Source organism: Lissotriton vulgaris, chromosome 6 (genome assembly GCF_964263255.1).
Source record: "Lissotriton vulgaris chromosome 6, aLisVul1.2, whole genome shotgun sequence".
NCBI classification, from domain to species: domain Eukaryota; kingdom Metazoa; phylum Chordata; class Amphibia; order Caudata; family Salamandridae; genus Lissotriton; species Lissotriton vulgaris.
The window spans coordinates 777,541,864-777,563,715 of NC_141694.1; the positions used below are offsets into that span (position 1 = coordinate 777,541,864).

The following is a 21,852-nucleotide window of genomic DNA, read 5'->3' on the forward strand; positions in this document are numbered from 1 at the left end:
AAAGTGTACACTCACAGAGGCAATGTAACGTGGGATATAAAACAAAACGTGCGGGGAGTTAAATGCTAAAGAAATAGAAGGAACCAATGAACTGTCACCAAAGAGATGCATACACACATCAATAGTATAGTTAGAACTTCGCTTTTTCTGTGTTTTGTGATATAGTTAGAACTTCCTCAGTCTTTCATTATTCTAATGTTGCTAAAATTAGTATGTTTGGGCAGATATACAGTTTTATCAGTAAAGCTGACCCCCTTGGAATACTCTTTAAATCCTAAGGTTGTGTTTCCCAGACCAAACCATCTTAAAATATACTGCCCACCAGTATGGATGATGTGATTCATACACCTTGTAAGCCTCATTGGCTTATGTGACATTCCCTGTAGATTGATTTACATACTTGTATGATTCATTGTCTCTGTATAATGTGTGCGTGATGTAAAGTACTGTGACACCCTACACTGATATGAGTAGCGCTGTACAACAAATGAAATGCATATGAGAGAGGGGCTATGTAAAGATGAGGGGCACTGTTGAAGGGTGGCAGTGAGGGAATCCAAGGAGGAGGTCAATAGGTGGAGGGGCTATGGAGCAATGAGGGGCACTGTTGGAGGGTGACAGTGAGGGAATCCGAGGAAGAGGTCATGGGGTGGAAGGGGACCTATGGAGAGATGAGGGGCACTGCTGGAGGGTGGTAGTGAGGGAGTCTGAGGAGGAGGTCAAGGGGTGGGGGGGTGCTATGGAGAGATGAGGGGCACTCGTGGAGGGTAGCAGTGAGGAAATCGGAGAAGGAGGTCATTGGGGGAGGGATTTGAGAAGGATGAGGGGCGCTGTGGAGGGTGGCCGTGAGGTAATCCGAGGAAGAGGTCATGGGGTGGAGGGGAGGGGAAAAATAAATAAATGCAAAAACTACAGAGAGATGAAGGGACTAGTGGAGGGTGGCAGTGAGGGAGTCCGAGGAGGTCAAGGGGTGGGGGGGGGGGTTGCTATGGAGAGATGAGGGGCACTGGTGGAGGGTAGCAGTGAGGAAATCGGAAAAGGAGGTCATTGGGGGAGGGATTTGAGAGGGATGAGGGGCACTGGTGGAGGGTGGCAGTGAGGGCATCAGAGGAGGAGGTCATGAGGGGGAGGGTCTATGGGGAGATGAGGGGCACTTGTGGCGCGTGGCAGTGAGGGAATCTGAGGAGGAGGTCAACAGGTGGGCCATTGGAGGGATGAGGGGCACTGTTAGAAGGTGGTAGTAAAGGTATTTACGGAGAAAGAGGTTATTGGTGTGGCGCCAAAAAAGACTTTTGCATCAGCGCTATAGCGCGGCCCTGTCTTGGCCTTCCTGTTTTGTTTATTTAATTAGCAGTCGGGTCATAAGGGCTACTGTGGAACTTACTTTAAAGTGCGTGCAAATTATATTTACTGCTGTATGCAATGTTTTAAGTTTGAAGGTGATTTTACTAATGTTTTTACCAGGAAAAATGTAAGTGGAGCCCGATGGTGCCTGATATGGGACTGGGGCCCAAGGTCAGCTGTGAGATAAGGTGCACTGGAGAGGAGTAGTGGATAATCAAGTCTGTAAGGGAGTGCGTTGCAGAGTCCGGGGGGTCAGGTAGAGGTAGTAATGAAGAGGGATTCTCCTTGAAGGCTCGAACAGAGGGAGTTCGAGATGTGTCACTTGCCTGATAGTCCCACCTCAGAAACCTCCTCTTCCCATCAAAGGAACTTTAAATGGTAAAAACACTTTTTGAAAGTGATAATATCTAGAAAGAGATTTGGAAAAGAGTGTGTTTTACTGGGCCTTGAAAAACTAAGAAGAGATAAAGTAGGGCCCTGAGCAGGCATGCCCAGACATATATGCGACAATTCAAGCCTGCAGTGGCCCACCCAAATGCCCCCTCGGCCCACCCAAATAAAAATTCCTGGAGCCGGGCCTGGGGCGCAGCATCAAAGAAGCCCTCAGTAGGTGCACTGACAGTGTGCCATTAAAAAGGTGGTGCACTATCAGTGCGCCTCTTGACAGCAGCCCTATGCAGGGGGTAAATGGGGTCCCATGGACCCCCCAGACATCCCCTTGCAGGCGGGTGAATTCGCTGACTGCACCCGCCTGCAAGGGGATCTCTGATCCCCTTTGAAAGTGCAGGCGGTACCGAGCGGCTGCTCCGTTTTTTTTTTACATGAATGCACTGCCCCCAGGGCAGCGCGAGGTCCCGGCTGCCCTGGAGACAGCGCTTATTTCATAAAAGGGCGCATTGGCATTGTTTGCGCCCGGCGCACCTTTTGAAAGGTGCGCGGGGCGCAAACAATACCATTGCGTAACACTGCCCCCGGTAGGCTATCGACAACTATGCTGCACTAAAGGTGATTCACAAATGAGGGAATATTACACATACTGACTAACGCATGGAGGCCTGGCCAAAGGTAGTCCAAAGATACAGTAGAAAGTCACGTGTGCAAATCTGGCTAACCTTTTCGTGAGGTCAGTTGTTTGTGATAAGTGAACAGCTTCCTGGCAGACAACCCGTGCTGCTGCTCACGTGGCGCTGTGAATCAACATTCTATGCTTCAGTCTCCGTTCGGTACGAAGTCACCAGCGCCTGCACGAGGAATCTGTACCTGCTGGACCAGGGTAAGGCAATATTATCTTTAAAACGACTAACTTAATAGTACACCCGAGGCGCGAGGTCACAAAAGAGTGATTTAACTGGAGGGAGCGAGCTGGGGTTTATTTGAAAGGCTGGGCAGTGGGCAGCTTTGTGAGGAAAAGCTTGTGGAGAGTAAAACCAGCGCTCAAGCCGAAAGGAGAAAGCAGAACTGTTAAAGATTTCTCGCGGTTTATTAAGGGTGGGCTGCTCCCTACGAGAGGATGCCTTTGTGATCCTAAAAATGTCGAAAAGTAAAGTAAAGTTCGGTTGGTGAACAGAATGGAATGACTTTTCGCAGGAATTAAGCTTATACTATATTTACCTCCTAATTTAAGGCGGGAAGCAGCATCTGTACTTTAATGCAATTAAATCCACGTAAGAAATAGCTCAAAATGCAGTATTGTAAGCAAACACAACCGCAATTACCCCGCGCTTCGAGAAGAAAATTGCCCATTTGCCATAGCCGTTCATATTTGTTTCTTGCAAACAAACTCCGTTTCGGGAGTTTGCCTCTCAGAAACGAACATAATGACGAACGAACAGCAGTGACATGGTGGCCCACCCGGCATTACAGTTTTGCGGAAAACACCCCCGCCACATCTTCAGCCAGAACAATCCCCTGGAAGCCGGAAGGGATCTCTAGATTTGGCAGACGGTCATCTGCAACAAGGGGGCAACGAGGCGGAGGCACTCTGTGGGGATGACAGGCAGCCCACCATACCGGTAAAGCCCGTTATTACTCCAACACAAAATAGCAGTGGCAATACCTGCTCTAGTGCTCACCTTTATAGGTCCACCTTTGAGAAGTGGAAACATTATGTTCACAAACAAGTATTATGCAGACGCAGCAAAAATAACGATGCTTGTTGTGTGCCATGTTTGCCCAGGTCCAAGCATTGCATGCTTTACTCTCCATCACATGTACAAAAAAAAGTATTGCAAATGCAATTGTCTGATTCTTAAGTCAATCAATCAATCAATCAATCAGGACATTTGTAAAGCACACTACTTACCCGTGAGGGTCTCAAGGTGCTGGGGGGGGGGGGGTGCTGCTACTGCTCGAATAGCCAGGTCTTGAGCAGTCTTCTGAAGGTTAGCAGGTCCTGTGTCTGCCATAGGAGGATGGGGAGGGTGTTCCAGGTCTTGGTGGCGAGGTGGGAGAACGAACTGCCACCGGAGGTCGCTGTTCGGATGCAGGGGACTGTGGTGAGGGCAAGGTCCGTGAAGCGGAGCTTGTGGTTGGGAGTGTAGAAGCTGAGTCGTCTGTTGAGGTATGTTGGCCCGATGTCGTGTAGTGCCTTGTGTGCGTTGGTGAGGAGCTTGAAGGTGAACCTCTTGTTGACGGGGAGCCAGTGCAGGTCTCTCAGGAGAGGTGTGATGTGGCTGCGGCGAGGGATGTCGAGAGTCAGGCGAGCAGAGACATTTTGAATGCGCTGGAGTCCTTTCAAGAGTTTGTCAGAGGTTCCTGCGTAGAGAGCGTTTCCGTAGTCCAACCTGCGGCTGCCGAGGGCCTGGGTGACCGTTCTTCTTTTTACGGTGGGGATCCACCTGTAGATCTTGCAGAGAATGCGGAGAGTGTTGAAGCAGTAGGACGAGATGGCGTTGACCTGCTTTGTCATGGAGAGAGTAGAGTCGAGGATGAACCCTAGGTTGCGTGCGTGGTCGGTGGGTGTTGGAGCTGTTCCTAGTGCGGTCGGCCACCAGGACTCGTCCCAGGCCGAGGGGGTGGAGCCGAGGATGAGGACTTCCGCCTTGTACGAGTTTAGCGACGGCTTTCATTCCTTTATGAAGGTTGGTTTCAGAGCATAATTGTCTGCCAGAGCTTGTGACCCTACTCTTCAATTAAACAGACACTCAGAGGGTTTCGGAAAAGTATTCATTTGTACCGCAATAGGTCCAACTTAACAGCCCAGATGACTATCATGGCTTTTGACACTACTCTTTTAATAACTATACAAATAGGTGGTTTCTGAGGAGTAAACATCTCTCACTACATGCATTTTATTGTTTAGTTTAGCATTTATTTACATTTCTAACTTGAAAAATAAATGTTGATTTTTTTCTAACATACTCTCCCCGAAGAACTGGCTAAAGAACTACAACTTTCAGATCTGGTTTCAAAATCCATTTATGCAAGCTAACATTGGCCATCAAAGGTTACAAAAAGCACAGGTCGCAGACACCAGAGCATGAAAATCTATATGTTCCGACAGAAGTGCTACTACTCAGTTAGGTAGAGATCACAGGGTCAGATAGCAGATAGACTTCACCTGGACAGGGCTCAGAGAGCAGCAGTATAAATATCATGAAAACATGATTATTATCGGTGACAGAATACTGTCATATAGCTACTTCTTTTCTATATACTGTGTTAAGTTAGCATGAGTTTATTAAATGTTTGCACGCCATTTTCATTCTTGCTTCACTTTTGCACATAACACATAATTGTTGTTTTAGCTTTCAACCCAGAAGAGCTTCGTGATTTACTTGAGAAATAATATGTTATTGCTCTGATATCAGTTTTGTTCTGCACTCTGTCTGCACAGTGAGTGCTGAAGGCTACACGGATAACTTAACCCAGTGTTGTTGTAAGGTCTGATCTTCGCACCCCTATAGACATAACACACATGCTGCTGCCAAAATCTGGCTCTAGGCGAGTTTTATATTGTTGTGCTGAACGCACAAAAACACACTTGATGTGCTTCGCATGCAGAGAGCTGGTGGAAGATGATGTGATCCTCCTGCCACTGAGATTTTGAGGTATGGGCCCGCCCTGCTAAAACCCAAATGAGACCTTCATAGATATAAAATATTATGCTAAATAGGGAAGGGTGAGAATTAGGTATTGTAAATTCCTATTCATTACAGCATCTTAGTATGCTGTCACCGTTTGCTTTCTATGGACTAGTGACTATGCTAATAACTTTGTTTTTTATAATATGTTTGCTAGTGTTATATAAGATATTGCGTTTGAGAACTCTGCATTAGTAAATAAATATTTCAAATATGCACGTGTCCTCATTGACTCCACGTTCTGGTTTTGAAATGATTATATAACGAAAGAGTGTTCATGTGTTCCAAGATACCTGAGGTATTTCAAGTTCATGTTCTGGTCTGTCTAAACATTGGGAGTTTGTTATGACCAATGAGACACTGTAGCTAGCTCGGTAAGGGGATTTTGGATACTGAGGTGAGTTTTGGGCCATCCTAATTCACCGAGGTTTCAGGTCTCTATGCACAGTTCTGTAGGAGAACGGAATTCCCGCTCCATGGCGCCCATGCGTTGTTGGCCTTATATCATGACACTCGAGTAGTATATCATTCAATCCTTAACCCCTTCGCTGACGTTTCCGGTAAACGGCGGTGTTGGAAAACCTACCTATTTTTGAAATAGGTCCTTTCAAGCTTGATTCTTACTAAAACGGTTTCTTTGAATTACTACCCAGTTGTGCTACAAAGTTTACTTTGTTTTTTCACTTTCCTGTGCTGTCATGGCTCAAGCCGTGGACATTCCGCAGCATAGTCGCATTGCGGTGCAAGATCATTTGCGGGCATTTAATGTTCCTGCTGAGGGCTTGGCTGTGATTATGGTGGTGAGTGCGAAGCATGCTTACCCTTACGATTTCTTTTATTCGTGGGTAACATTTCCAGCGGTGGACGCAAATTCAGGCGTATTCCACACGTACACTCCCACGGTTGTACCTAATGAATATACTCCATACAGGGCACAGGAGGTTCCTATTGATGTTTGGCAGCATGGAGTTTGGTTTTGTGGCGCCCTCCCCCATTCTTTAACCACGCCGAGGTTAGGTCCTTTGTCCATTCCAGGCGCTAGTTGGCCTGTTTTGGCTGGATTTACTCCTCATCCTCTACACGGCAATTGTAATTTGGGTGAACTGCGTCGACTACATGTAGTAGCGATTGCCGTGATTAGAGCCTTAGTGCATTACATGGGCCGTAATCTTCCGGGTGGAGCCCGGGGGTGCGGCGCTTCCGGCAGGGCAGGGTGGTTTGAAAATCAGTCCTGTCATGGTCAATGCCGTTATGGGCAAGAAGCCCCAGGAAAAGGATGATTTTCCTTTCTGGCTTGCCGAGAAATTTGACCAGCTGGAAGCTGTATTTCCTAATACGACTCCTGGTGAAAAACACCGGATTCTTACGCTTAGTTTGCGGAAGGATTTGTCCCCTGAGCTCGTTGACTGTGAGACTTGGGGTAAGACTTTTGCGGCGGTCTATGCTCGGTGCTGCGGCACCCCGTCTATGTCCGTGCTGTCTTCAGTCCTTAAACGTGTTCAAGACGATGACGGACCGGAATCTGCGGTCGAGTTGGGCATGCGCCTGTGTGGCACCTTTGATGTAGTTTGCGATCTGATCCTTGCTAATGTCAAGGGGGATGCAGTGAACTTTCAGGTTGCTAACACGTTGGCGGCGCTTCCCGAGGCCGAGAAACCCCAACAGTTAGCGAAGATTATTGTGGCGGCTTATAAAACCGTGGGTCGCAATGCTAAGGGTGTTAAGCCTTTTTCTGTTAAAGATAAAAAGCAGCCCCAGGGACAAACTTCGGAGACGGAAGTTCAGCCCAAGTCCAAAAAACAAAATTGGCCTAAAAAACAGAAACAGGGAAAGCAACCCCAACAACAACAAACACAGGTTTCTCGTCCTGCGTCTCCGTTACCTACGCAGTCGGAACGTGTTTATGACTTGCGCAACCGCGCGACGATTAAGACTCCTGATCGTTTTCAGGCTTCTGACCAACGCTCTCCTCGTTCCTTTCAGGACTCATCGGCTCCGACGACCGGTGGTGGAGGGGGCGGCAGGGGTCGGGGTGGCCAGCAAGGACGTGACCAGCCCCGCCCGAGGAACGGTGCAGAAAAGCAGGAAGGATCTACGCCTAGGAGACCACAGTTTGCCAAGAAGAAAGTCGCAGCCTTAACAGCGCATCGATATGCCCCAGATAGTGAGAACGCGACTTCGGAATCTGACGTGGGCTCTGACCTTGCTGGACAGCGCAGCGGAGATTACCATAGTGAGAGAGGTGCTCCGTCCACTACTGAAGGTGACAGCGACTGATACTTATGTTGTCATTGAAACAGCTGACACCAGAGTTGCTCCCCCTGATAGACTTTTTGAAATTGTCCTGTTAATAGAAGGTGACATACAACGAACCATAAAAGGGGTATTTTGGGAAAATCTTTCGTCTACATATGACATTTTGCTTTCGGAGGCTGACTGGCCCCCACCTTTTGTGCTCGCAGCTCAGCGAGGGGAGGAGGTGATCCTCCCCAGTTTCGCGAACACAGTCTCGAAAGAGGATGCGCTGCATTTTGCAGAAGAGTGGGCTCTAGCTCTGGCACCGGCTGTGTACCGCAATCAATGTGGTTGGGATAAATTGTCCCCGAGCCACGAGATACCTTTACGGTCTCAGCCACAGCCTCAACCTCAATATCCTATACGACGTGAAGCGAAGGCTTCCGTCGCGGCAATCCTTGAACAATTGGAATATCAAGGTGTAATTGAAACGTGTGTGTCACTGATGAATAACCCTCTTTTTACTGTAAACAAGCCTGACGGTTCGTATCGTTTGGTTTTGGATTACCGGCATTTAAACTCGCATTGCCGTAACTGTGCAGTACAGAATACTCACGGCTCTGCTCTTGTGAATAGTCTTGTGCGTAAGCGGTTTAAGACCACGCTTGACATTTCTAATGGTTTCTATGCCCACCAATTGGATGCTCTGAGTTCCCAATGGACCAGCTTTATTTGCGGCGGTGTCAAAAAATATTTTCGGCGTATGCCTATGGGCTACAAGAATAGTCCTGGGATTTTTTCTGCCCGCATAGTCTCTCTTTTGGAGAGAATCGACCCGGATGCTTGTTTGTATGTGGATGACATATATCTCACAGACGACGTACTTTGGGAGCATCTGTGTCGAGTAAACGGGATTATTTGTACCTTTGCAAACTTAGGTTACAAGTTCAACTTTGCAAAATCGCACATTGCAGAGTACACAGTGTTGTTTCTTGGCTACGAGCTTAACAATGAAGGAAAGGGATTGGCTCCTCACTTCCTGGAGAAATGCGCACAATTGCGTGCTCCGACAACACTGAAAAAATTACAATCTTTACTGGGCTTCTTGAATTTCGGGAGGACTTACATTCCGGAATATGCCCAGCGTATCAAGCCTTTGTATGCTTTGTTGCAACCATCTTTTTCCAAATCATGCTGGCTGCCTGAGCATTCGGCTATTCTGCAGTCTTTGCAGGCTGATCTGCTCGCTTCTAAATTCTTACTGACTCGTGATAATCAGACCAGCCTGGTGATAAGAATTATCCCTTGGCCGGTAGGTTTCACGTACCTGACTTTTAATGAAGGAGACACAGTACCTATCGCTTACAAGTCACACTTGTACACTTCGGCTGAGTTGCGCTTTTCCACTGTGGAGAAGGTTTTGACGGCTGTGCAGATGGCAATTCTTAAGGAACGTGCCCTGTCACAGGGAAAGCGCATGTTGGTTTTTACGCCGTGTCCTGCCTTGGAGGCAGTCATGAAAGCCAGTGTACCGAATTCTAAAGCTTTGCACCCTCGGTGGATTCAATGGGCTGCGTCCTTGACATCACAGGATGTCACGTTTATCTTTGACGCCTCATTACGGTCGCAGGAGTACTTACAGTATGAATTTGTTCATCCATCTCCTTTAGCAATGTGACCCCTGGAGGATTTCCATTGCATCATTTACATCAATGGTTCGACGCAGGTTGCGCATGGCTCTAAACATGCCTACGTTTCCGCATGCGCCAATGTGGTCGGTGCCATGGTGAACGATGAGTTCAAGTCCAGTGTCGTGCACACGCAGACACTTGGAGACTGCACTGCACAATTAGCAGAGCTTCGTTCTCTGATGCTTGCATTGGAGTATGCAGATCCTAGGGTGACTACTCTTATCGTAAGTGATTCTTACTACTGTGTCCAGTCTTACATTGAGAACTTGTTCTTTTGGATTCAGAATGAGTTTCGTGATTCCAAAGGTAGCACAATAAAACATAAAATGATCTGGGTCCGAGTGGCTGAGCTTAAAGAGCAGTTGCCACTTGTGTTTGTGATTCATACTCTCGGCCATCAGCGTGTGGTAGTCCATGCTGTTGGTAACTCGCTTGCTGATGAAGCAGCAAAGTCAGCAGTATCAAAATATTTAGTTGCAGCAGTTACACGGTCCAAAAGAAAAATAGATGATGACATCTTGGCGGCAGTCGCGGCCACTGAGAAGGGAGGTAAATATCCTGTGGGGTTCCCTTTGAAGTACACATACCACTTAAGTCCCGATAAGGTTCCTTATGTGAAAATTCCTGATGTTGGGGAACGGCTGATTCCCAACTTGGATCGCAGGGCTACGTTGATTACAGCGGCGCATGAAGGTGTGGCGTCTGCGCATGCGGGCGTCTCAGCCACTGTAACTCAGCTACAACTACGATTCTGGTGGCGGGGACTGTACAAACAGACGCGCGATTATGTCCTTCAATGTGACGTTTGCCAGCAGATTAAGCCTTCGACTGCTGCGCGTCCGCCACAGACACAGTTGTACATATCTAATAAACCACTGGGTTGCATTTATTTGGATCACTGCGGTCCTTTTTCTTCTGATACTGCGTATAAGTACATCTTAGTAGCAGCTGATTCATGCACACGCTTTGTGTGGGTATGGCCCCTTCGCAGCGCTGATTCACGGACTGTCATAAGAGATTTGCGTGTCTTTGAAGGGATTTTTGCCTGTGGTACCTTCCATTCGGATCAGGGTCCGGCTTTCGACTCTTAGGCGTATAAGGATGCTATGGGTTCGATGGGGGTCCAAGTCAAGTTTTCATCTCCATACAGACCTGAGAGTAATAGTGCAGTGGAACGAATGAACCGTGACTTAAAGCAATCTTTGACAGCTCGAGTTATAGGCACTGGCAGAAACTGGCTGGCCCATCTCAATGGCGTGCAGCGTGCTCTTAATAATCTCCCTAGAAGGTCTCTGGGTGGGCGGACCCCATACGAAATGCTCTTTGGTATCAAGATGTATGTCCCTGACCTCGACGGTCTAGACTGCGTGGCTCAAGCCACTGCCTTTTTTTTTTTTTTTTTAAAGAATTTTTTTTGTCCTCATATATGCCACCAGATTTTGTATGCTCTAGATGGGTCTCACTGTCGCCTTTTATACTGACATTCAGTATATAGCTAACAGAGATGTCCCAGAGGTAGGTTGTTTCCTTATCCAACTCCCCTGTCTTATGATGGAGTACTTCAGGCTAGGGGAGGACAGGACCGACACAACCTCTGGCATAATCATCGGACCGTTTACTTGTTCGACCAGGCCTCCAGTTTTGACCATACATTCTCAGAGCTTCCATCGCGACCAACCATATCCATCTTACAGACTTCCATTATGCTTTTTAAACAATCTGCAAATCTGGGAGGGGCAGCTGACTTCCATTCTTTACATATCTCCCTCCTGGCAATAACCACCACGTAAAAAATAAACTGTGAAGGTAAGTTATTAATATTATAGTCATGGGGTAAACCAAAAAATACTAGCCTAGGAGTACAAAAAATAGTTGTAGATAATACCTCACCCAGGAAGCCATTTATCGCTCTCCAGTATTCCTGAATCTCGGGGCATTCCAAAAATACATGCATATCATCTGCAGCTGTAAGTTTACAGCGGGGGCAGTAGTAATTATTCTGCGTTATCTTATGCAATTTAGCCGGGGTCCAATATACCCGATAAGCCGTGAACAAGTGGTTCCGCCTTAAATTAGCTGGTTTAATTAATTTCTGGGATAAAGAGAAAGAATCTGACCAAATTATACTGAGCTCTTCAGGGTAATCAGCTATTGTGTTCCCCCAGAGGCTCATCAGTTCAAGATCTAAGTTATTTTTTTCATCTGTAAGCAGTTTATACCAGAATGATACTTCTGTAATCCAGCCCCCCTCGGATTGCATCCAAAAGTCCAGTATCTTTTTCCCGCTGTAATGTCTGTCTTGACCACCATGCAGATAATTGATAAAATTTAAATCTTGTCAGTAGCCCGTTTGTGAGTAACGTCAGGGAGTTCCAGTCCATAAGGTCTGAGTCCACCCATAAATCCCCCCATTTCAGTAATCCAGCTGTTCTCAGGGGCAGTGAGAGCTGGTCCTGGAGATATGCAGGGGTGCCCGGGGAATCCCAAATTGGAGTGTAAGTATGATAGTAAGGAATTCCCAATACCTTCCGAATAAACCCCCAGTTTTTAAGTGCAGTCTGCAAGATCTTAAGACAAACTTTCTTAAAGAATCTCTGGTCGCCGAACTTAAATAAAAAAAAATCTAGGCCATATGGTAAGTCATGTAATAAAGCCTGGAATAGACGGCCCTGTGAGGATGCATCTAGTATGTTAGCAAGTAGCCTCAAGTTTTTAAAATGGAAGGCATGGCAGTAGAGTAATAAGTCCGGTAAGGCCAGACCTCCAATTTTTAAACCCCTCCTCAATTTTTTCCAGGCTATCCTGGGAGATTTACAGGCCCAGATAAAAGAACCAATCTTACCCTGGAGGTTTGTGATTTCTTTCAGCAGGAAAGATAAAGGGATGGAATTATAAAGAAAAGTCAATTTTGGGAGTATGGACATTTTAATGAGATTAACTCGTCCATATATATTTAATGGTAGATTGCCCCATCTTGTTTATATTTTAATAATGTCTTTTACAACAGTTTGCCAACTAATTATCGGTATGTTCTTTAATTCTTGGGTTAAATAAATTCCTAAATATCGCATTTTTTGTTTCACCCCCTGTATAGGAGTGTTGTTATTCCACCCCATTATCTCTGTCTTCTCCTTGTTAATCTGGTAACCTGACAGCTTTCCAAATTCCTCTGCCAGGTAAAATAGCCTGGGTATAGCTTCTATATGGTTGGAAGTGTATAAAAGGAGGTCGTCAGCATATAGGGCAGTTTTTAACTCCAAGTTAGCCATCCTAAAAGGTTGAATAACATTATCATCTCCGATGCCACAAACAAAAGGCTCCATATAAATGTCGAACAAAAGAGGAGACAGGGGACAACCTTGTCGAGTTCCTCGGGATATATCAAACCAGTCAGATAATGCCCCATTAACCAATACTTTTGACATTGGGTTATGATACAATGATTTGATACCCTCTATAAAAACTGGGGGGAACCCAAACGCAGCCATTGTGGCCCAGAGATAATTCCAATTAACCTGATCGAAAGCCTTGGCCACGTCTATCGCGACCAAGGCTAACGGGAGGCCTTTATCTTCAGCGTAGTCTATAGCTCCTATCACTTGAAAAGTTAATTCATTTAATTGTCTCCCTGGAATAAAGCCCCTTTGATCAGGGTGGATTATAGATTTTATTATCTTCGCAAGTCTGGTCGCTAAAATCCCGGAATATAACTTCATATCTGTATTCAGGAGAGAGATTGGCCTGTAGGATTCTATTTTCTTGGGGTCTTTATTTGGTTTTGCGATAAGCGTTATTGTGGCTTCAGCCCATGTAGGAGGGGTGCTGTGACCCTGGGATAATAAGCGATTAAAGAGTGTAGTAAGGACGGGCGACAGTTGTTCTGTATAGTCTAAATAGACCTCAGCCGGAAGCCATCTGAACCTGCCGCTTTGCCCCGCTTCATTTTCTTTAATTGGTTTAATACTTCTCCCTCCGTGATCTCACTTTCTAAATATCTCTTATCTAGGTCAGAAATTTGGGGTAAGTTTTTCTTGGACAGCCAGGTCTCTATCTCTTCTGGCTTTGGGTCTTTGTCTTCAGTGTAGAGGCTTTTCATAAACCTCCTAGCTTCTTCTCTAATATCTCCATCTTCCACTATTGAGTCCCCTGTCCCTCTCTGAGTTAAAACTTTTATGTTATTCCTGGCTCTTTCCTCTCTAGATTTCCATGCTAACAGGGCCCCACATTTTTCACCATATTCAAAGTTCTTTAGTTTACTGGTCTCCCATTTTCCTTTTATAATTTTCTCGTCGCAGATTTTAAGTTGAAGTTGTAAATCTAAAAGCTCCTTCTCTAAGGCCTGGACCCTCTCGAAATTTGATAAGATGGCACTTTGTAGCTCAGAGTCTTTTCTGGTTATTGCAGCTAAATCTTCCCTCATTTTGGCTTTTATAGCCTTTCTTTTGTAGGCCATTAGGGAGCTCAAAACCCCTCTCAAGAAAGCCTTATAAGTTTCCCAAACAACCTGAGGGGTGGAGGAACCTATATTTATTGCAAAAAATTCTATAGTTTTTTTCTATTACTTCTCTTTTTACCTGATCACTAAGTAACAATGTCCTCTCCAAGGTCATCTGGTTTTTATGGGACTCAAGTTTAATAAGAAAACCAGTTCCAAGACTGCGTGGTCTGATATCCCGACAGGTATAAACGAGAGAGAACTAATGTCTGAGAGAAGGTGCTGATCAACTAAGAAGTGGTCAATCCTTGAATAGTGTTTGTATTTTTTGCTGTAGAATGTGAATCCCCTTGTAGAGCTGTATTTCTTCCTCCATACATCGGAAAGACTGAAGTCTTTCATCATACCACCTAAAGTGGAAAGTGATTTGGTGGGAGCATGGTACTTGGCTTTGGAGGTTCTGTCTAATGTCTGATCGAATACCAGGTTAAAGTCACCTCCCAAGATTACTGGGCCAGTTGTCCCTAATAAAGCTGTCGCTAACTTAAGATGCGGGCCAGGATTATCGTCGTTTGGGCCGTAATATATTGCAAACGTGTAGGGAATGTTATGAATAGACATGGCCACCAACCATCTTCCTGTCTGGTCTGTTTCATATTTTTTCAGACATATCCCGCTATTTGCACAGATTATTATTGTAACCCCCTAGTTGTTCCCGTCTGCCTAGAACATATAATTTCCTGCACCCACCTCAGTTTCCCAAAAAGTGTACTGCAGACATTTGCCTCTAAAGGAGTCTCCTGAAGCATTATAAGATGCGCCTCTGAGTTCCTTTAAAATTCACAGATCCGGGACTGCTTCCTTTTTTCCCCCAACCCATTCACATTCCATGAGAGGGCTTTAAGCTTATATGACTTGCTCATGACCTGGCTATAATTTTCCGCCCATCCAGAACCTTGTGTGAATGAATTTTTTCTATATATGAGGATTTTTTTTTGCTTTTTCCCCCTCCACACCCTCCACCCTGTGCTCCAACCCCCCCCTCCCCCCAGAGGAAACCCCCCAACATACCAGACGATGACATCGCCTTTGGAGCTCCAAGAAGAATCCTCTGGCTGGATTCAAACTTAAACTAATATTTAACAGCGAGTAAAATGCAGTGCCTTACTATCCCCTTTCCCCTTTAGTTGCACCCTTAATTCCTATCAATACATTGTGTCACAACATGTTTTAAATCAACTTCAATATTTTATGCTTACCTTATTTCAACTTATTCCACCTTATAGCCCCCCTTTTTTTTTTTGCACCCAACTCAAGTATAGATATCTCAACTCTCTCTTTCTTCACTTAATTTTCTTGATTTTCTCTCATCCGACCTAAAAGGTTATCTACCTCTTCAGGCTGTGAAAAACTGTAAGTCTTGTTTTTCCACATAATTCTCAATAGAGCGGGAAACCTCATCTGCACGTGAGCTCCTAGTGATCTCAACTCTGGCATTCTAGTGCCTAGCTCCCATTGTCGCTGTGCTGTTCTGGCTCCTAAATCTGACCTGATGAGATAGGGGTTTTCCCGATAACGAAGGTCTAGTTTTGATAGGCATCTCCCCAAAATGAGCTCCTTGACACTAAAAGTCTGAAAATTTACCAATATCTTTCTAGGAGCTTTCCTATCTGTGTGTCTCTTGAAAGGGTCTCTATGTACTCTTTGAATTTCCGCCTCCAGGTCTATATCGGGGCGGTCCTTTAAGACCCCTTCCCTGAGAAGCCGACAAACAAATCCCTTAATGTCTTCCAGTTCCTCACCCTCTGGTATCTTCAAGATTCTCAGATTGTTTCTTCGGGCCTGAGTCTCCAATCTCTCAACATCAGTAGCCAAAGATCTATTTTGCGCTCTCAGGGTATCAATATCTTTTGCCACGGCCTTTGACGTAGATGAACATTGCAATGTTTTACAGGATCTACAAAAGACAAGAGACAGTCTTGCAAAGGAACATTTGCCCTCCACATCGGATGATGCGTTGCAGATCTCGGGAGTTGGCTGGCTACCCAAAGTTGGAGAACTGGTTCGAGAGAAGATCGATAACAAGAAAGAATTTGGTCCTTCCTATCGAGCACCGGTCCCCGTTCTTGGAGTGAAGGGCACAAGAACAGTCATATTACCACCACTTCCAGGTCATAAGGAAAACAGGTTTATCTCAATTGACAATGGCAAGATACACAGGGTGGCCGATTCTTCATAGCATGACACCGGCAGTCTCCTATCCTTCGATGGTGAGAAATTCTGTTTTGGCCATTACTGCAGCTGCTGAGCCAGAAGTGGCCCTCGAGATGCCTGCCATTTCCAATCCTTAACTAAATATTTTCCCCGTTAATAACATTGATGACCTCGATTATACCTATCCTGCTGATTTATCGATGCCTGACTTACAAACACGTTTGGCCACAGACTCAAGATTCTCATTTGACTATGCTTCAGTGACTTCGACAAAACCCTCACTTTGTGCAATTTATGCCTCTTTATTCAAGAAACATTTTTTAATTCCCCCTTGGACATATGTTTGGCTAGTGCTTTTATCAGTTTACCTTTTTATGTCAATTGGTTTTGTGTTTTATTTTTTTCGTCTCATGGATGGACACTATGTCGAGGAAAGAACATGTATTCAACATCTTAATGGAACTTTGGCCCCCTTTTCCTCTTCACATTCTGCACACAGACTGAAAAGAGACTTGAACCTTGTTAACATCACAGCTTGGCCGGTTCTTGATGGGATTGTGTGGGATGCAGTTAAATTTCAAATTCATGGCCCCACTGAAGTGGTTAATGTCCCAAATGTGCTGAGAGTAAACATGGGGGATGTGGTAAAACAAAACATACGTTCTGATGATTGGGATGTTCAGGCCGTAGAATCATTATTCTCTGATTTAAAATATTATGCTGCCTTTGATGCTGAAGATTTATATTTAGAGTCTGCTAATTATGGTGATTTATTTTGCTTTCAACATTTTGGTAACCATTTTCTGCATAAAACAAGTTCCAGAAGGGGTACTGTAAATTACACACAGTGGGAACATTGCCCAGCACCATTACAAGGCAGCTCCAGTACATTTTTGAAAAAGTACACTTACTTTACCAACTTTATTCAATCAAGTCCTGAGTCCTTTTATTTTAAGATGACTCAGAAGCCCATGTCCAAAGTTAGACCTACCGATACTAAATTATTGTATTCGAAGTCCTTTCTAGAAAAGTTAGCTGTAGAGGGCTACGAGCTATGGAAGGAAACCATTGACCTTAAATCGGTTTGGGGTTCTAAAAGTTGGCAGGTACAAGGCACTGAGGCTTTGCACCGTGCATGTCTCATCCCGAATCACATGTTGTTTTTGAATTCTACTATTTCCCAGACAACGTGCTTTGGATTGGCAACTTCAAAAAAGGTTGAATACCCCTGCTATTCCTGATTTGGAAGAATATTCCGGTTGGGATAATTCCACAAAGTTTTCCATTCGAGAGTTGCAAACATTATTACATAATGCATCCTTTAATGTATCCGGTTTGGATCCAAAGGGTTGGCTGCTGTGGCACAGAAACTCTGACTCTTGCCAGCGCCGCTTTATGAGTTTAACTGAAGGTTTTACACAAGTCAGGCCTGATCCACGTTTTGTTCCTGACCACACTGTTACAACATACTCTGTTGGCAAATTATGTCAGAATTGGTTACAGCATTCTACATTAGCTGCTATTAAATTACATCTATCAAGGCTAACTGATGATGTGGATCTAAATGATTTTATAAAGGGCCCGGCTAGCGGTAGATCTAAACGTTGGATTTATGCTGTTTACAATGAAATCTGGAAGCTTTCACAAATTGAGGCTGCTAAGCGTCTGAGAGCTATTGATCAAGCTAATTTGGAAAAGGTGTTTGCAGTTGTCGATAACAGTATTAACATGCTTTCTTCCTGCATAAACACGTTGAATAATATTGTTTCTTCAGTGGTTGATATTGTAAATGATGAGGTATCTGTTTTATACCATGGCCAGAATCAATTGCGTTCTGTAATGCAGTTTGCGTGGACTCTGCAGACTCTTAAGGCTGGCCGTGTGCCCTGGAATTACATGAACGTGTCCTCCCTCTTTGCCCCATTTAATTTGACTGACAAACAGCGCATGCTTTCAATGCGTGACGCATCATTTTCCATGTTACACATTGAGAGGTTGGAATCTTTACCGTTCTCTGTTGCTGAGGCCACTGATGCAACATGGCTTATCCAGGGATTAATTACATTACCATTCGCCTTGTACAAATTTACTAATTGTATGCGGTATGTTGCAATAGGGCGATATTAACCGTTAGGTGGTGCCTTCCTCCATGAGGCATGGTCTCTTCCTTTCACATATAGGTGCCTGAAAGACGGTAAAGAAGTAAATCTTAATGGGGAAGAATGCACTGAGTCCCCTGACCATTCATTAATATGCAGACACATCCAGTTACATGGTTCCTGTAACCAGGAACGACCTAATTTAGCCTGTGTGTTAAAAGGGACTCCTGTTCCCGCAATTGCTCCCACGTTTACACTTCTGGCAAATGGTAGTTATTTGCTGTTGAATAACGAGGAGTGTTGTGGTTTAATTGTTGGTATCGCTTATGTGGTAACTGTATCAGAATGTGTTGTGTGTTGCAAAAACGTTCTGTATCCCCCTACGCATGGGAATTCCAATGTCTCCATCTGGCCACGCATCCCAACCTTGAAGGCAGTGTTCAATGGTATGACTAGAATAAGAGCCCTTTTGTCTCAGAAAGAGGTGGCCCTGAGTTCGGCCTGAGAAACATTCGTCCTTCACATAGCTAACACACGCACAGAGGTGCAGGCGCTTTTAAATACTGGTTTACCGTTACATTTCAGCGAGCTGGTTCATCAAATCTTTAATGCCTCCTCAACCTCCGGCCTTGCTCACTTTTTTAAATTAGTTAGCAGCGGTCTCCTGACTTCATTTGAAAAAATCTTTGGGGTCATCCCTGCTTTCTTTCATTCTATTTTTTCGAGTTTGTTTGGTGGATTCCCTGTCTTGCTGGCTTTAGCTGCAGGCGTATTGGTGATATTTTGTTTTATTAAACATGGATGCCCATCCTGCGCTAGGAGCAGCAGAGCCCCTCCTGTCATTGTTGCGCAACCGGATGCTTGATTACTATGGCACCCTGCCGCTTGCTACTTTGAGCCGGCGTTTGGATTATCGTTTCGATTTTCCTATTTCACATGTGTCCAGCCTGTGTTTCATTGCCTGAGCTGCGATTTCGACTGGGCCCTTGATTTGTGTCTCTGCTTGACGGTGTCTCCTGATGTCAATTTTAATCATCTGATGAGCCCCGTAGTTACTCACGAGTTGGTTTGTTCTGGCGAAAGGATTATGGCCTTGGCAGCGATGCATGGACTAATGGGTCATTGGGATATACCCGCAGCGGCGCATGAGTTCTTGGCACAGAGCTTTCTTGAGAACCCACCGAGTTGTCCTCTGATGATGCTAGAGGATCCAGTGCTGGAGCAGCACGTATGTTCCTTCCCACTACTTAATTGGATGGCTGAACTGTTTTCGGATGATGACAGTGATTTCATGTTGGAGGCTGTAGCTGCATATTTTGCATATTCAGTTCTATCGTGAGATGGCATGGAGTTTTTTTACTTATTTCGGCACGTGCATGTTTATTTTTTTGGACAGTGCCTTTTTCTTACGTACAATTTTTTATACGTCCCAGACCTATTGACTTATATTTTCAATGGTTGGAACAATTTCGCTTGGCCCCTATAGGCCTTCATATATACGTTTGGAGAATAGATCAGCTCATTATTATTGAACTCTGTTTTCAGGTTACACCCCTTTCTGGTTCTAACTTTACATGATTTTTGACAGTGCTCTGATCATTGGGGGGGTGTCATATAGCTACTTTTTTCTATATACTGTGTTAAGTTAGCATGAGTTTATTAAATGTTTGCACTCCGTTTTCATTCTTGCTTCACTTTTGCACACGACACATAATTGTTGTTTTAGCTTTCAACCCAGAAGAGCTTCGTGATTTACTTGAGAAATAATATGTTATTGCTCTGATATCAGTTTTGTTCTGCACTCTGTCTGCACAGTGAGTGCTGAAGGTTTCACGGATAACTTAACCCAGTGTTGTTGTAAGGTCTGATCTTCGCACCCCTATAGACATAACACACATGCTGCTGCCAAAATCTGGCTGTAGGCGAGTTTTATATTGTTGTGCTGAACGCACAAAAACACACTTGATGTGCTTCGCATGCAGAGAGCTGGTGGAAGATGATGTGATCCTCCTGCCACTGAGATTTTGAGGTATGGGCCCGCCGTGCTAAAACCCAAATGAGACCTTCATAGATATAAAATATTATGCTAAATAGGGAAGGGTGAGAATTAGGTATTGTAAATTCCTATTCATTACAGCATCTTAGTATGCTGTCACCGTTTGCTTTCTATGGACTAGTGACTATGCTAATAACTTTGTTTTTTATAATATGTTTGCTAGTGTTATATAAGATATTGCGTTTGAGAACTCTGCATTAGTAAATAAATATTTCAAATATGCACGTGTCCTCATTGACTCCACGTTCTGGTTTTGAAATGATTATATAACGAAAGAGTGTTCATGTGTTCCACGATACCTGAGGTATTTCAAGTGCATGTTCTGGTCTGTCTAAACATTGGGAGTTTGTTATGACCAATGAGACACTGTAGCTAGCTCGGTAAGGGGATTTTGGATACTGAGGTGAGTTTTGGGCCATCCTAATTCACCGAGGTTTCAGGTCTCTATGCACAGTTCTGAAGGAGAACGGAATTCCCGCTACAGTACCTCCACATATGTTACGACACATAGCAGGTGTAGTGCCCTTTGGTACGAATGATGGAAAATTAGATCCCTTAATTTGCCAAGGATCTCACCCCTCTGGTCTAGTGGAGAATCTTTAATGGCATCCATCTAACCAGGATCTACAATCACCAAACTCAAACCCTACTATACATCCTAGAACTCAGGTATTTTTCTTATGTGTGTCTGTGCAAGAGTTTAGGAAGGTCTGTATATATAGTGCTGAGATCTGTGTGCAGTAAGCATGGCACAAGTTTTACTCCAAGCTGAACGTCCCCGACTTTCAATGTCCCATTGGGGTGTTGCTGTTGAAGAAAAGGTAGGGATGAGAGGCTTTGCAACCTCTACCAGGCCTTCAATGCCAGAAGCACACAGGGATGGCCTTTAACCTGTTCCCAGACCAGTCAACAGTAGTTTGCCTCTTTACTGTCCACAAGCTTTAACATTGAAGGGAAGGACTGCATGCGCAAGGGAAAAGAACAGAGGTCGGTGAACAAGTCCTAAAAATGCTTGAGTACAGAGAGTGTACCAAACCACACAGTATGGTGCTTATTGAATCTCAGCAGAGAGGCCAAGAGGCATGTAAAATAATCTCTAAAGACCTAATTTACATCACTGTATACTGTGGCGGATAGATAGCTCAGTAGGTTGAACACCTACTCCAGATATTTTAGGAATTGTAATTGTAAAACATTTATAAAGTGCAATTGTAAAACATTTATAAAGCACATGGTTACCTGAAGGCATCCCAGCACTAGAGGCTGATGCTCATGAACTGAGTGTAGGTTATGGGAACAGAAACTTATGTGCTTCCGGAAGACCAAATGATTGGTTTCACATCAAATGTCAAGAGGGAGAGAATTCCACAACCTTGGTGCATTATATGAAAAGAAGCGACCAACTTTACACGCTTTCCTTATTCTTGGAACAGTTTCCATCTGTTTATTGCCTGATTGCAAGGCTCTTTTATGGTGATAAGGGGAGATAATGGAGCGAACACTAGGTGGACCATTACCTAGCAATGCCTTATGTGCAATGCAAAGCACCTTGAACTGCACTCTCTGCTGATTAGGCAGCCAGCGTAGAGTGGCCAGAGCCTTGCTGACTGTCGGTTAGGGATGTTCAGAAGCTGCTGAGCTGCACAGTTCTGTATGGTTTGCAATTTCCTAAAGGTAGTGTAGGGTGCTCCTAAAT

At 44.7% G+C, this 21,852-nt stretch overlaps 1 protein-coding gene across 1 annotated transcript in view; it reads left to right on the top strand.

Annotated features, from left to right (window-relative positions):
* Window positions 1–1,937: 1,937 nt before the first annotated feature.
* The window catches only part of LOC147707977 (amine sulfotransferase-like), a 240,302-nt gene continuing 220,387 nt past the window's right edge, over window positions 1,938–21,852 (top strand). The window contains exon 1 of the mRNA XM_086926804.1: window positions 1,938–2,617. The gene's annotated coding sequence lies outside the window, so the exon portion shown is untranslated. The remainder of the gene's footprint in view (window positions 2,618–21,852) is intronic.